Below are 15738 nucleotides of genomic sequence, written 5' to 3'. Positions count from 1 at the left end.
ACAAGCTTTAAACTTGCTCTTTGAAACAAGAGCTGCTGGTTTGTGCAGGTATAGGACTCCTTGTGTTCCTGCAGTGTGTGTGATAAACATTTCAAACATGAGAGCAATGCAGACAGATGAGTCCATGTGCCTCACAATTGTTCAATCACACCCACACACTGCTTTCCTGTGTGTGCTGCCTGACCTCATGGTAAATAGGTGGACTCAGGCATACTGATCTCACATACAGGCTGGGGAAAGAACAAGGTATATTGCAGATTTTTATTCTTGTCTATTTGATGCCTTATGAGGAGAGGCTGAGGGACCTGGGGCTTTTTAGTCTGGAGAAGAAAAGACTATAGAGGGGATTTAATAAACGTTTATAAATATCTGAGGGCTGGGGGTCAGGAAGGGGGCACACAGGCTCTTCTTATTGCTTCCTATGATAGGACAAGGAGCAATGGATACAAGCTGCAGCACAGGAGGTTCCACCTCAATGCAAGGGGGAAATTCTATACTGTAAGGGTCACAGAGCAATGGAATGGACTCCCCAGAGAGGTTGTGGAGTCTCCTTCTCTGGAGACATTCAAGGCCCATCTGGATGAACTGAGTTAGATTGTGTGGTCCTGCTCTGGCAGGGGTGTTGGACTCGATGGCCTCTCTGGGTCCCTTCCAGCCCCTGTCATCCTGTGCTGCTGAATTACATATACACACAGACACATGTGTGTGCGTGTAGCAGAAGCAGGTGATTTAATCAAGTGATTAAATGCAAAAAATATTAGTGAATTTAGTAGCAGCAGAAATAATTTTTGGTCTAATTTATGTTTAGCATCAAAGCTAACGTGTGCCCTATACCTCTTCTTCACGATAGCTCAATGTATGTTGAAGAAATATTGCCATAATTTCCCACTGGCCCCTGCACAACTCTGTATTGTTGTAGTGAGTAAAATCCCCAGTGCACAAACAAAGATATCATTTTCTGTAGTTTGCAGAGCTATAAAATGCTCTTTATAGGCTGGGTTTTGTTGTTGTTTTCATTCAGTAGTGAAGGAAGAAACAGGAAACAGAATGGTGGTGCTTTGGCTCAGTCTGCTAAAAGAGAAGCTAAAAATCATCATTAAGTAAACCAATCATTGGTAAGCACAAATATGGTCAGTTTAAATACCAAGTTACTTTTCAAGGGCCCAATGAACCTTGCTGACATGTGAGAAAGCATCAGAACAATCATCAGTGCTTCTACTCTGCCTTATGAATCATCAAACTAGAATCATTCAGGACTACCAAAGCATAAAGTTTCCAGTAAAGATAATCTGCCAGATTGTCTTGGCTGGAGTAGGTGTGCTCTTCATAAAGCTCCAGCTTCTAAGCCATGTGCAGTGAAGAAAAGGGCTGCTGTGATTTAAGTTGTTACCTCCCTCATGCTGGATGTTAGCTCCCTCCTTGCAGGATGTAGCATGTATCATGGCTTAACCACTTCTTCCCATGGCCAGGCAGTGTATCCTTCAGAGGAGTGGGATTGGTAGCAGAGGGTTAACAAAGCATTCCCTAAAACTCCCCAGGAAAGTTTATTTGGAGCCTGCCTGTTGAGAAACCTAAGAGTTGTTGGAGACAGGATTTAAATAGTCTTCTAGGAGCAAGCTTAAACATACCTGAATTAAAAAACAAACCCAAACTAACCAACCAAAAAACAGAATCACAGAAACATCCAGGCTGGCAAAGCCTCTCAGGATCACCAAGTCCAACCTAGAACCCTACTCTACAAAATTCACCTTAAACCATATTCCCAAGTATAGCATCCAAACCACCCTTAAACACATCCAGGGTTGGTGACTCAGCTGCCTCCCTGGGCAACTCATTGCAGTGCCTGAACAACAACAGAAAACAAACAAAACCCACCACCAACACAAACAAAAAAGAAGCCCCACACAAAGAAGAAGTTGTTTTGACTTTGCGATTTCAGTCCCCACAATATAATTCAGGTGTGTTTAATTTCTCAGGCACCATCAAAGTAGACTTATTTGTCCTTACAAAGTTATTTACCCTAACATGCCTTACATATCTCCATCTCAGGAGCATCACTCTTTAAACCTGGGTATTTTTGAAAACAGCTTGCTATGTTTGCGTACCTCTTACCTGTCAGTGTTTTATTTCTCTGGGCACTAGTTCTCTTGAGCCCTTTTGGGTTGCTAGGCTATGTGTCTAGTGCTGTGATCCAGCTGCTGTGTGGCTAACATAACACAGTACAAACACAGATGTTTCCCTTTCTTTTGGGAAGAATAACACTCTTAATTGCAGCTGGAGAGCTAGAAATATTGCCCATTGCCAGCAGCTCTCGGAGAGATGTGAAGAATCAGATCTTGTGGCTAAATAATTCAGACTGGTGGGGAATAAAAAGAAAAGAAATCACCCAGAAATACAACCATTCTTACACAGATCTGCCTCTGAATCTCCTTTTCAATTCTTTTTTTTGTTATTTTTTTCCCAAACAGTGGTTTAATCAAATTTCAGTGTTTTTATTTCTGAGGTGAAAACATTGGTCTAAAAATAAGGTCCCACAAACAATGTTAAATCTGTTTTGATACAGTGAGGCTATAAATAACTGACTGCGTGGTCTTTTGTTTGTCATTAGTTAGCCATGGAAGCAATAACTTCTTAAGCTTGATTTTCCTCCACTAGTCCACAGGTTTGGACAGGTGTGCCTGGTGTCTCCATAGCACTGACTAGTGTTTTTCCTCCAGAGGAGCCCAGTGAATTCTCAATACAGCCACACATAAGATGTTTTTGTAACAGCCTTTTTGCTACTGACTTTGTGACACAGTAACTGAGAGCGTGAACTACAGAGAATGGATTTCTATTTGTGGAGTGATCTGGGAGAAAACAACACAGATACAAGCCTGAGATGCTGGTGTAAAGTTGCTGAGGCAGGTGTCTCTGTGTGGTACAGGACTGGGCTTTTATTTACAACATTCTTCTAGAGCAGACTTTATTTTTTTTTAAAGATTTAAATTTAAGACATTTAATTGCATGCTAAAGAAGCCATATTTTTACTCCAGCTTGCCTAATGCTGTGACTCAGCCTGCGATGAGGTGCTTTGGCTGGGCTGTGGGAGACACTTGCTGAAGTCTATCCCAGGCAGAGCTGCATGCTGTCTCTTACCTCAACAAGAGGTGCCTTGTGTTTACTGTGCTTCAAAGTAAGGATGGGTGTGCACATGATTCTCCCCACCTAGTTCTTAGAAGACTGATTTGCGAGGTCAAACTCCTAGCAATACCAGGTGTGTAAAGTCTGTTCTCCTCATCCTGCTGTGAAATAAAATCAGATGCAGAATGAACACTTTTGATTTATATTTAAAGGGTGTGAAAACTACCTGTTTTTAAAATGTCTTCTCAGAATGCTTCGCTGTTGTTTGCAGATGAGCAACCTTATCTAATTTGCAGGTTGGATTCAACTCTAAAGTCACATAATCACAGAACTTCAGGAGCTGGAAGGGACCTACAAAGATCATCTAGTCCAATCCTCCTGCCAGAGCAGGATCACCTAGACCAGATTGCACAGAAACGTGTCCAGCAGGGTTTTGTATATCTCTGGAGAGGAAGACTCCACATCCCCCCTGGGCAGCCTGTTCTAATGCTCGGTCACCCTCACAAGGAAAAAAATCTTCCTCATGTTTAAATTCAACTTTCTATTTTCTCTTTTCCTTCAGCATGAGGAATGGGTTGCCCAAGTAGGTGGTGGAAGTCCCATCCTTGGAGGTGTTTAAGGCCAGGCTGGATGATGCTGTAGACAGCCTGATCTAGTGTGAGGTGTCCCTGCCCATGGCAGGGGGATTGGAACTAGATGTTCCTTGTTGTCCCTTCCAACCTGCCTGATTCTATGATATCAGGCAGACTATAGCACTTATGTCCTCCCTCTTTACTCTCTACCAGCTCATAGGGAAAGCCAGTGCTAACTTGATGAATAAGATTATTTTCATCATTGCTCTTTATAGTCCAGCAAATTAACAATTAGAAGATAATCAGGTATTTTAAGAAGTGCAAAGAGCAGGAAGTTTAACAATATTGGTGTGGTAGAAGTATCACAAGAGAGATTTTTAACTGAACTTGGTATTTTTTTTCCACCACATAGCTCACCTTCCTCTCTTCTGGTTTACTAGCTGTGATTTCAGCCAATGCATGTTGGGGAAGGAGTGGCACAGTATAAAGCTGCCTCTGTTATCAGTGTACTGGACCTACACAAGAAAAAGCAAAGATGCTTTATTAGCTGTAGCTTAGGCATTCTGTCAGACTGAGCTTGTGTTAAGGGCCCACAATTTTGAGAGTGAATTTGTGCCCTAATATCTAGAGAGGTTTGAACCAGGTTTAACAGGCTTAAAGGACAATTCTTGTGTGCTCACATTTCTCTCTTCAAAATTGGCAACCTGTAGACACATTCAGTATCTTTATAGACTGCACACTGTGTTATGAAATATCTTACCACTGACTTTGGAAACTCCCCTTCTCCTTTCTTATACACTTCCTTTTTCAAAGTAACATAACTGAAGCCACTTCATTTCAGAAGACAGATAAATCATGAATTTGCATCAAATCTAGATGATGTAAAACTTTGTCAAGGTTACAGACCAGGCCTTCACACTGCTTCCTTTGTATTTCATTTGAATCGTTGATTGTCTTCCTGTGCTAATGCCATTCTCTTTCCTTCTATTCAGGAGTATTCTATTACCTCCCAGGCTATTGTATGACTATGCAAGTAACACAAAGTCCTTTGTAGGGTAGAAATCAGGCACAAAATAAACACACCTTTATCCTGCACTCTCAAAACCTTCCTCCTTTACGCACGTAAGTACAGCTCCTATGGAGGAAAAAAAATAGAGTTCTATGAATCTGATGCTGCAGTGTTTGCCAACTGGCAAACTTTTAGAGGTGCTGGAAGCTTTCATGCATGAAGTCCACTGCCTCTGTGACAAACCTCTGCTGCTGTGAACAATTGCCCAGTTTCCTATACAGACAGTCACGGTCCTGACTTTTAGCCCCTGTAGGAAAGGAAATGATGTACAGGCAGAAGAAGTGGGGACTCTGGGCCTCTTAATGACACCAAGCTTTGGAATTTTAGTCTTTGTGTGTGTTTACTCAGCCCTTTCCTATTCTTGTGTCCTGCGTAATGAAATCATTTATTCAAGTGCTGTTTTCTGCCTGTTGGTTCTGCGCAGCTAGGCAAGGGAGGAAAAAGGAGCCAAGAGCTTTTTCCTTTGTGCAGGTTGCAGTCCTTCCAATCTCTCTCCTGCCTGTGTCAACATAGGCATCTCATAAGAAAGGCAGGAGTCCCAGTGGCACTCAGCAGCCACTGATCATGGGAAGAAGGAGCTGTGGTTTTTGCTGTTCTTTCCGATCAGTACCACTTGGACTGGTGAGGAACAGTCTGAATCTACTACATAGAACTACTTAAAACAACAGTCTGACCTCAGACATATGCAGATTTGTCTCATTGGGTTTTTTTCTTGTCTTTTCTCTTGGAACAAGTAGATTTGCTTCTCTCTCCCCAGCTCCTTGCACCCATTTCCCACAGATTTATGAACAACTTGTCCATGCCTGACATAATTTAATGCACTAATGAGTCAGCAAGGAATTAGAATCTGTTTTTATATAACTTCTCTCATGTTCTATACTCACTAAAACTCTTGGAGTACACAGTGTGGTTGCCTTAAGGATTCCTGAGGGTGTCTTTCTCACTGATTACACATTTTGGGTTCAGGGGTTTTCCCACTGCAGCTGCCAGAATTTTCTTGTGATCCTGTAATTGCTTGAGTCAACTGAGCCTCTGTTAGGTAACCTCTGCCATGTAGAGGATTCTGCTCTGCTCTGTGTACTCTTTGGAGCTCAGGGAGAAGCATGGGAAGTTCTCATCATATATGTAATAGCAGATAAATGTTGTCAATTAGTTACTCCTGTGCTCCTGTCATGGGTCTCTGAAGGAGAACATGGATTTTTATTTTAGGGTACTGACTAAAAGTTGCCTTTGTGGAAGCCTTTTGTCTTTCTTGGGTTTGTTGGTGATTTGAATTTTGTAAACAGCATTTGCTGCTCAGATGTTTTGTGGGGAGTTCTAAAACGCTGCACCAAAGTAACCAGAAACAAACAGCAGTTACTGCATTTGCTTTGCATGTGTTCTTGAAGATCTGCATATGTGCTAAAGATACCAAGGTTGCTTTGTTAAAGAGCAACCTTTGGGTGAAATTCAACTTAGAAGAGATTAGTGGAGGTGCTGTTGTAGATCAGAGTGGTGGAAAACTGTGCTGTTGTAGATCAGAGTGATGGAAAAACTCTGAATGTAGGTGGCAGAGATAGGTATTAAAGAAAAAAAACTTATTAATTCAAGAGAAAAAATAAATTATGATTGTCTTGTTTTTAAAAAGCATCTGAAAAGGTTTACTGAAGTAGATTTTGTTATGTGTTTGGAGGGGTTGTAACTTCAGGTATAACCTTGAGGCTGAAAGGGAGTCTTGTGGAAAGGAGTCCTGATGACTGAGTGCATGATTAGAGCTGCATTGTAGTTGTGCTTTGATCCTCAGTGCAGGAGAAAATCTGTGTGTCATATATTCCTAGTACCCAATGCAGCTCAGAATAAATAGCATTTATATGGGATGTAAAATCACCTCTTAATTAACCTTTGCACCAGCACAGGCATTCCTTTCACTTGTTCAAGTGTAAATTAACGTAGCTCAGTCTGGGATTTTCAAAGAAGCTTTAGTCAATTAGTTATCCAAATCCCATAAAAACTAATTCCAGGCAGTATTTAGTTATTGTACAGCTGTTTGAACTCATTGTTAAGTAAAATGCAATTTTGCTATTTTATTTTAGTTACAGCTCATGCTGACTATTCAGAAATGCCCTGAGCCCTGCTATCTATGACTGCACATAGAAAGGGTTCTTCTAGCATGTGAATAGCAAGAAAACCCACCCAAGGCAGTTTATTTCTTTTTTCCATAGAAAAGGCCTTGCCCACTGTACTATATACTAATGAGTTACATTTGGGCTCTAAGTTGGTTGGGAAAATCTTCACAAGGATGCTTATGGGCAATTCATTCATTTAGGAGAAACAGAGAGTTTGGAAAAGGTTTGATCACAAAATGGTTTTGCCCCACTTATAAATAGGTATCCTGGAGCCCTAGGAACAGTCTGTGCTACTCACTGTGGTGCAGTAGAAATGTCAAGATAGTCCCTTGCTCCTTTGTGGTAGTGTTGGAAGTGCTTGGCTGTTGAGAGGCTTCTAAATCTTCCCAGGGTGCTGGGAAAGAGGCAGATGATCTCTGATCTGATCGTGGTTCCTCTTGGCATAGAGGTTTGCAGAGGAGCAGGCAGGATCTCTTGCAGTTGTTCAGAGAGCACAACGTTGGTGCCACTTCTTGCTACATCGTGAGACATTTAAATGCCTTCTCCTGGGAAACTTGAGGCACTTAAGTTTTCAGAGAGTTCAAGCCCAAAATAACAGGGCTAAGCTGGTCTGAAGCACAAAGCAGAGCAGAACACATCCAAGAGCAGAGAGGCAGAAGCAGCTCAACTCCTTGCAGCTTAGCTCCATTTATATTATTTGCCTGAGTGCAATGGCACCTTTGGCCACAGAGGTTTACCAATCAAAATGGCATTTGCAAAACTGACCATAGTAGGTGAAACCAGGGTTTGCTCACTTGTATTTGGGCAAGACACCAACAGGTACCTAAACCCCTGTGGGTACCTGTTTATCACTTTGGGAGGGGACATAAAGGCCAAAGCCTTTGTTTTCTTCCTGTCCTTGTTTCCCCCATCAGCAGAAGGGTGGGGCAAGCCAGGACGTCTAATAGGCCTATTAGCCTTCCAGGACAAGCTCACATCCACACTCTTGGGCAGCAAGAGCAGATCTTCCCTTGAGGTGTTCCTGTTTTTTCAAGTGAAGTATTTTACCACCACCACAGAATATTGCTAGAGGTTAGAAAAACTCTGATTTCCTTTTTTTTTTTTTTTAACTAGACAAATTTTAATTTTTATTTTCTTGAATGATGAATGTCAGCCTCTTAATGCTTCCTCTCAGTAGCAGTAATGATTACAGTCTGTGATGATAAGCATTAGTTCATCCGTGGTAAAACATCTGTTAACGAGATTTGATTTTGCCATGGTTGGTAACTGGAAAAGTTTCATCTTGTTTGTGCTGTTTGCCTCCATACATTTAATTTGTTTTTAATTGTGGGAGAGGCAATGAGTAGGGGCTGGAATTTGGGACTCTTGGGCTGTTTCCAGGTCTACAGTGCTCCAGGGTAGCCTTATGGGAATGCATTTGCAGGTACTGAATGCTGGCAATTCCAAGTCATTGGTATCAGAGTGCACCCAGCCTTTGCAAGTGCCAAGGCCTCATAATTGGTGAACCTCAGTTTCCTCAGCTGTATAATTTAGACCATAATATGTGCGTGCCTCACAGGATGAGTAATTAATTAATGCTTGCAAAGCATGCTAAAAGCCTCTGGTAAAGAACACTGAGACTATGCAACCAAACTATTGTTCGTGTTGGTGTGCATTCTTCCTGGCTTCCAGCTTCCTAACCAAGCAAGATCAATTCTATGAGAAAGTTGCAGCAGTTTTTTAGGCACACAAACCCTAAAGAAAAACATGAAAAGCAACATGGGTGATGTTACATCCTCATGGCAGCTGACTGAAGAGAGGTTCACTAATGGAGCACTTTGTAACCCTCATGCTCTGTTTTTTCTGTACTGCAATCTATTCACTGAAAGCAGCCTTACTGCACGTAAACAAATCTGTATCTTTCCAGAGCTGAGGGATGCCAGAAGCTGGAGAGGAGATAAAAAAAAACCACAACAAGAAGACAAAGCTGGATACCGTCAGAAAAGAGGGGGGGGAAATAAATAACCAAAGCACTTCAAGCTCCACAGCTAATGGAAGGAGTGCTTGAGATGGCAAAGTGCTTAGCTGCAAGCCCAGGGGCGTAGTGGGATTGCAGGATAGAGGCTCACCATGCTTGAGTTATAACATGTGGATCTTAGCTAATATATTGTTAACACAGTGCTCAAGGCCAAATTCACTCTCAGTAGTACAATTTGAGCTGAACAGTGCCCTGAGGACACAGAGGTTGGAAGGGCAATAGCCCAATGTATTTCTGAAGTGTTATGAAAATAGGGGAGTGTTGCTCATGTTGGGAGCTGCTCTCCAAAGATTATACAAATAAGAAAGAGGAGATGTAGAGCTCTCCAAGAGCAAGTAATTAGAAGCTGCAAATCATATCTGGCTCTTTGTGGTGTCTTTGTGCTGCAGATCAAAACACTTTTATAATGCGAGCATTCCAAGAAATTGAGAAGCAGTTTCTCTGCTTTCTGCTCACATAAAATCTGGTCAGGGAGTCAGTGAAGTGAATATGTGTACTACCACAGGATTTCATGGGTTAAAATCCTAGTGCCAGGAAGAACTGCACGAAAAAAACCTTGTAAGAGCAGTTTACTTCAGCAGACAAGCAAGATAGCAAAGAGCGTTCAAGTAACATTGAGCACTAGTTTTGGTAGATATGCAAGTGTTTTCCTCTTGTCATCTATTCTCACATTATTTCTTTCTCCCTTATACACTATGCAGTTCTCATGGCCCTTCTCTGGACACATTCCAGCACCTCCATATCCCTCCTGCAGTAGGGGCTCCAGAACTGGATACAGTACTCCAGGTGGGGTCTCAGCAGTGTGAAGTGGAAGGGGAGGATCACTTCCCTCAACCTGCTGACCACATTTCTCTTGATGCAGCCCAGGCTCTGGTTGGCTTTCTGGGCTTCAGGAGCAAACTGACGGATATTGTGGCCATCGTTGGTTTAATGTCATGCAGGATACAGTCTTTTGTGGTCTGTTAGCTTAAAAATTATCTTTCTCTGATCTGCTTTTCTAACTCAGGAAAATGTATTTTTGTCAAGATCATTAAGAACTTCACTGTTGTTAGTGAAATAAGTTCAAGTCAGAAATAGCATGTCCCAGAAGTGGAATTTACCCTTTCACCTGCAGTATTCCTCTGTGTTTTTATGTGTAAGGTTTGTTCACTCTAAACAAAACTCAGAATTTCTGGCCAAAGTTTGTGACAAAATTCCCTGAAGTTCACCTGTTTTAGAGTTTGATATAAAACAAATGTTCTTGTTTTCTGTACAGAAGCATTATTTTCTTTCCCTTTTGCCTGCTAATGTGGAATGGGAGGAGATTATTGCCTTACATAGTGATGCTAAGAGGACATTCATCCAGATGTTTGAAAAGGGTTTGAATGATAAGGGGGAATTCTTGTAAGAGATCCTATTAGAACTATCATGGGAATAAAAGAAGGAAAAAGTCACACAACCATTTGCTATATGTATTTTAGTTAAAACTTGATACTGGAAATGCCTAGACAATTTCTGGTTTCCTAGGAAACCTTATCTGTTAAGATGAGTTTTTGCTGGTTGCTGCTTTGTTGTAGTTTATACCAGTGCAAAGTGAGTCAAAATGCTGCTAGCTTTGTGGTAGTATTGCAGCAGTGTACAGCGATGCATAAGCCAGCTTTAGGAAGCAAATTGTGTTGATGGCTGTAGAGGCTTGCTGGAAACACAGACAATACAGCTCCAGTGCTCTGGTTTTGAGACCCTATGATGGATCCTTGAATGGCCTTAGTCTCAGACTAGCAAGAGTCAAATGTTAGTCTTTCACAGAATTAACCTTTGGAAAAGACCTTTGAGATGATGGAGTCCAATTTAACTGCCTTCTAATTAGCTAAATTGTGGCACTAAGTGCCTTAGGTCTCCTTTTAAACATCTCCAGGGGCAGCCCATTCCAGTGCCAATCACTTTGTGAAGAACTTCTTCCTAATGTCCAGCCTAAACCTGCCCTGGCACAGCTTAAGGCTGTGTCCCCTGTCTCCGCTTGTCTCATAGTTAGAGTCCTCAGTTATAAAGTTGCCAAGTTACCACAAAGTGCATGGTATGGCAAATGGCATCCTGGCCTGTATCAGGAGTAGTGTGGCCAGAAGGACCAGGGAGGTCTTTCTGCCCAGCACACAGCACTGGTCGGGCCATACATTGAGTACTGTGTTCAGTTCTGGGGCCCTCAGTTCAAGAGAGATGTTGGGTGGAAACTGAGGCATAGGAAGTTTCATACAAACATGAGGAAGAATTTCTTCCCTGTGGGGAGAGTGCCTTCCAGCCCCTGACACTCTATGATTCTCTGTGGGGGTGCAAGGTGTATTTTTAGTGCTGTTTGGGCTGGATGGTCTCTGTTAGGGGATCTGTTACCTCATATAGTATGTGCCATGATTTAACTATCGAGGCTTTCTCACTCTTCCACAATCTACTGCCCTTCATTCTAACTTTGCCAGATCAAAACTTTGCCCTGCTTTTGGCTGACTGAAAGATGTTTTCAGGGAGGGTTACTGATCCCAACAAGCTTGGCTGTAGTCCTAATGTAATGCTTTTGCCGAAGTCGCTCAGCAGGCGAATCCCTTTAACAGATATTAGATGTCAACCCAGGAGACAAGTAGCCCCTGCTGAAATCAATATCCCCCAGCACAGCAGTCATGTAGTGGTTATTCATTAAAACAGCAGGATGTTTCTCCTGCAGAATTAAAGGCAAAATCCTTACAAGAAGCTGATGACTCTATATTCTCTGCCATGGCATCTTTGAAACTTTAAGGTAGATACAGTAAGAATCTATCTTATCTTTTTTTTAGACAAAACAAAACCAACCAAACAACAGGAACAAAAAAAAAACCCCAAACCCAAACCAATATTTTCAGGCTGAGTGGTATAAGTTATAAAAGTTCACAGCAGAAGTATGCCTGTGTAACGTGTTCAAAGTACGTAAACCTGTCAGAAGCCTGAACAATCCCATACAGTAACATGTGTTTGGATTGAAAACAAGTGGCAAATGGCAATGGAATTCTCCTCCATTTACAGAAATAACAGCCAACCTCTCAGTGATTTGAAGAAAATATGAACTATGTATTCTGCATGCTCTGGTTTTATGCATGTATTATTTTAATGGGATAAGTGTTATTTCAAAGTGTCCTTTTTGAGCGTGACAGCTCCTTTAAAGAAACACATCGTTCAGCCTTTATCCCCATACCAACAAAGAAAAGGCAGCAGAGGTGTGATTGGGTGGGCAACAAAAGTATTTTACAATCACAGGTTTCTTATTTTGGATTAGGAACTCAAAAGGATTTTCTTTTAAATTCATGAGCTGGACTGGACAGGAAGGGTTCTGTTATCCATCCTAGGGAGTGTCTTTGGAGGTTTCTTCCAACCAAATGGTTTCTTCTTCACCAAATGATGAAGAACATTTTGAGTTAGTGACACCATAACTATGGTATATATTTTGATACTGTGATTTTTCCACTTACAATTAACCTGTAAACTCTCCTTTTAAACAATAATGTTTCAAATGAATTTAGTAAGTTGTGGGTTATTTAGTTTAACATATTTTTCTGTTGCAAAGGAAAACAAACCAACCCATCTGCTTTATGAAATTCTGTGGGACAGTCTCCAGGCATCAGTAGCTCTGGAAGTTTTTCAGCAGCTGGTGTTATGTGATGGCTTTCTGGCTGTAATGGGAGTGATAGAAAAAAAGACCCCCAACAAACTTCTGTCTCAACTACTTTATATATGAGGTCTGTAGGGCACAATATGGCTTTATTTCTTTTGAAACAGAATTAGCATTTCTGCAGCAACATGAAAGTATATCAAGGAGAAGTTGGGAAAAGAACATTTAAGCATCTTGCAAAGGGATTATTTAGGAAGAGACAGGTAAGATAAAGGAAATGTCAGCAGAAACACAGATAAATCTTATTTCCTATGGCCTGATTTTTGAAAACTCTAATTAACAGAAGGTAGAAGGCTGAGGTAGCCTCCCTTGCACCTGGCCTGTGGGTGACATTCTGCAGGAGGGATTACAGCTGTGGTTTCCTTTGATCTTCTGTCAGTGGACTTTCTTAATTACTGTAACAATCTCTGAACAGCTGTAATATTGTTTTGATGTCTGGTGATTAAGGTGTAGCAAATCCTACATCTCTGTTGTGCTTGGGTCTTAAACTAACCTACTGAGGTATGGTGTCCCATTAAAAGCATTGTGAGTTTTCTGACAGGCTCTTTAATGTGAAAGAAGCCATGAATGTCAAACACTACCAAAAAAGTAAGCCAATTTTAGGTAGAAGCCTGAATAGGGATATACAGGATATTACCTTGTTCTGAAAAATGTGCCTTAATGGCCAGTGCATACCTCTTACCCTTCAGACCTAAGGAATCTTCCTCCACCCAAGGACAGTAAGACTGAAATGAAGCTAACAGGAGAATCCAATACCTGATTACAAATCTGGGACAAAATCAATTAAGTCTTTGCATTCATGAGAGGAAATACTTATCTTTACTTCTCTGAGTTCAATAAAATGGATTCATTTGGTTTTTTGGTTAAGGCTTCTTTGTTGGCTGAGATATTAAAGAAAAAAAAAACAAAAAACTTTCAAAAAACCCCAAACTAGTGATGGGGAAGTATCATAGAATTATAGAATCAACCAGGTTGAAAGAGGCCTCCAAGATCATCCAGTCCAACCTATCACCCAGCCCTGTCCAATCAACTAGACCATGGCACTGAGTACCTCATCCAGTCTTTTTTGAACATCTCCAGGGATGGTGACTCCACCACCTCCCTGGGCAGCCCATTCCAATGGCAATTGGATTTGATCTATCTCTCACATCTGGGTTAATTTTAAAGCAAGAGTGACTGTGATTCCACTAATGAGAATTTAGTTCAATTATGATGATACTTCAAATGATCCTTAGCAAAGTGATTAGAAGCTTTTGAACATCTGCATGCCACTCAACAGCTGACCTGGCCATGTAATTTGTAGTCTGAGATTAGAAAAGGGAGCTAAAGAGTGAAACCTATTTGCTTGTCACACTGGCTCCTTAGTAGTGATCAATATCTCTTTTCTCATTTTGTAAGTGCAAGAGAGTAAAACAACATCCACACAACAGTCAGTCAGAGAACCAGGGTCTAATTGTTGGAAGTATTTAAAGAGATATGGTAAGAATTCTTCCATTCCTGAGTCAGTTCAGCACAAGCATTCACCAACAATTCAGACAGACTCAATCTGAGTGTCAAAATATACATAAGGATAGAATTATAACTGGTTACCAGGGAGGAATTACCAAAAAGGAGCTTCTAACTCCTTCCCAAAAACATCAAAGTATGAAGAACCTGGGCCCAAATCTCAGCTCCCCTTTGAAGAGCTAATTTTCATTAAAAGCAGGCAGTATTCTGCTGACATACAGTATGTTTGATGTCAAAAACTATGACGGAGACATAAAGATCTCACAACTTTTGTCCAGTGGAAATGTTCCTGATACTATTACAGTAGTCTGAGAACATCTTAGTAGCATGGGAGTTTTTGTAAAGTAAGGTGAAGTGTGAAACTTTTATTCAGGTAGATTTCTGGAGGAGACAGTCTCATGTTTGTTCTCTGAACAGGAAGAAATCCTTGTGTTTGGCTCCTATTATTCAACATTTAACTTGCCATTGTTAAATCTAGCTGAATTTGCAATAGCATAAACCATCTAATGATAGGTTATTTTCCTCCTAAGTCAAAGGTAATCCAGTGACAGGACTTTGTGTCATGGCAGGTGGTTAAAAAGGTTATCCAGTTTTGAAAGGATTGTGGTTACTGTTCAGAGCACCAAACCCATCTCCTGGCCACATGAAATAGGGAAGATTGCTAACAAAGTGAAAAATCAAACAGTACAAAGTGAATCTTCATTCATTTCTCAGCAGTACCTAAAACCAACTCCATTTTTCTTCCCAGGACCGACCACATGCAAGAAGCAGCAGTGAAGCATTTCATTAACTAGCAGAGCCAAACTTCAATCTTCCAAGCCTTCACCAACAAAGGAATTGCCAGCAGTCATTAGAGAGACAATGGTAAGCAATAGAATGCTCTTATTGCTTGAATGCTTTGTTTTTATTAAGGAGGTAGGTGTGAGCATGAAAAACTAATCAAAGTAATAATAACTACAAACCAAGCTTTGCACAGTATGTGACTAGGGTGAGATTACACAAGGAAGGTAAAGCAGTGATGACATGTAAGCAGAACTGCATGGGCAAGAATGTGCCCCCAGAACTGATGCTATTGTGTATCCAAAAAAGAGATTAGTGGTACACACCACTTGCCCTCTTCTACCTTTCTGTGTCCAGTTTTGGGCCCCTCAGTTCAAGAGGGATGTAGAGCTGCTTGAGAGAGTCCAGTGCAGAGCCACAAGGCTCTGATTAAGGGAATGGAACATCTACCTTATGAGGAGAGACTGTGGGGGCTGGGGCTCTGCTGCTTGGAAAAGAGGATACTGAGAGGTGACCTCATCAGTGTTTATAAATATGGAAAGGGTGAGTGCCAGGAGGCTGGAGCCAGACTCTGCTTGGTGATGCCCAATGATAGGACAAGGGGCAATGGGTGGAAGCTGAGGCATAGGAAGTTTCATGTAAACATGGAAGAGGATTTTTTTCTCTGTGGGGGTGACAGAGCATTGAAGCAGGCTGCCCAGGAGGGGTTGTGGAATCTTCCTCTCTAGAGATATTCAGAACCCACCTGGATATATTTCTGTGTGATCTGGTCTAGGTAATCCTGCCCTGGCAGGGGGGTTGGACTGGCTGAGCTTCCAAGGACCCTTCCAGACTCTGACATTCTGTGATTCTCTGATTCTGTTATTCTCCATCATTTATCTAAGTGCTGAATTGATTGCTCA

At 41.4% G+C, this 15738-nt stretch overlaps 1 long non-coding RNA gene across 3 annotated transcripts in view; it reads left to right on the top strand.

The window, feature by feature from the left end:
* The window catches only part of LOC135187922 (uncharacterized), a 246559-nt gene that overhangs the window by 129665 nt on the left and 101156 nt on the right, over nt 1-15738 (top strand). For all 3 annotated transcript variants that reach the window (XR_010307498.1, XR_010307496.1, XR_010307497.1), the window contains one exon: nt 14805-14920. This is a non-coding gene — a long non-coding RNA (uncharacterized LOC135187922). The remainder of the gene's footprint in view (nt 1-14804; nt 14921-15738) is intronic.

This window comes from Pogoniulus pusillus, chromosome 28 (assembly GCF_015220805.1).
Source record: "Pogoniulus pusillus isolate bPogPus1 chromosome 28, bPogPus1.pri, whole genome shotgun sequence".
Taxonomy (NCBI): domain Eukaryota; kingdom Metazoa; phylum Chordata; class Aves; order Piciformes; family Lybiidae; genus Pogoniulus; species Pogoniulus pusillus.
This window is presented reverse-complemented; position numbering and strand designations above follow the sequence as displayed.